Below are 1,316 nucleotides of genomic sequence, written 5' to 3'. Positions count from 1 at the left end.
AATCTCATTGTGCTTCTTTCTCCCTTCAATAGCCTTCTAGCTTTGGTCTCTGGACTTAAGAACGGGTAAATTTCTGTATGTCTTTTGACATTTATTATGAACCAGCAGATAACACTGACACCCGCACATGTCTCTATAGGCTTTTCCTATATTTCCACATTGATTCTCCATTGACCATGAACACACAGGGAGGGGTCAGCAGAGAGGAAGTCCTCTGCTTTATACTGTTCTCCAAGTGGGGTCTGAATGTAAGACCTGAAATAGTAAAATGCATAGTAGAAAACATTGGAACTAAGCTCAAGGACCTTGGACGTATAGAGGATTTTATGAATTTGACCTCAAAAGCAAGGCAACCAAAAGTAAGTGAATGGGACTATATCAAACTAAAACGCTTCTGCACAGCAAAAGAAACTGTCAGGACAGAGGCAATCAAATGAAGGGGAGAAGATATTTGCAAACAACGCTTCTTATAATATGCTAATATCCAAAATACGTAAAGAACTCATACAACTCAACAACAAAAAAATAAGTCTAATCAATTAAAAAATGGGCAGAGGGCCCAAAAAGACACTTTTCCAAGAAGACATACAAATAGCCAACAGACATATGAAAAGATGCTCAACTTTATTAGCTAATAGAGAAATGCAAACCAAAACTGCAATGAGATACCACCTCATGCCTGTTACAATGGCTGTTATCAACAAGACAAGTAATCAGAAGTGCTGGAGAGGCTGCGGAGAAAAAGGAACCCTCATACACTGCTAGTGGGAATATAAATTGGTACAGCCACTATGGAAAACAGTATGAACTTTCCTCAAAAAACTAGGAATTTATCTATGATCCAATCCAGCAATCCCTCCACTGGGTATTTACCCCAAAGACTTGAAAACCCATATCCAAAAAGATATTTGCACACCGATGTTCATAGCAGCATATAGTGGCCATACATGTATACAATGGAATATTACTCAGCCATAAGACATGAAATACTGCCATTTGCGACAGAATAGATGGACCTTGAGAAAATCATGCTAAGTGAAATAAGCCAGACAGGAGAAGTTGAAAATCACATGATATCATTTATATGTGGGATATAAACCTAAAAGAAGCAGTTAAACAGAGAAACAAACAGACTCATGTATATGGACTATAGACACCTGGTTACCAGAGGATAAGGGGTGGGGGAGGTGGGTAAAGAGGATCAAATGTATAGTAGCTGAAGGAAACTGGACTTTGGGTGGTAAACACACAATAGAATATACAGATTGCAAATTATAATGTACATCTGAAAATATATAATTGTATTAACCAATGTT

This window comes from Pteropus alecto, unplaced genomic scaffold (assembly GCF_000325575.1).
Source record: "Pteropus alecto unplaced genomic scaffold, ASM32557v1 scaffold3, whole genome shotgun sequence".
In the NCBI taxonomy this organism is placed as follows: domain Eukaryota; kingdom Metazoa; phylum Chordata; class Mammalia; order Chiroptera; family Pteropodidae; genus Pteropus; species Pteropus alecto.
This window is presented reverse-complemented; position numbering follows the sequence as displayed.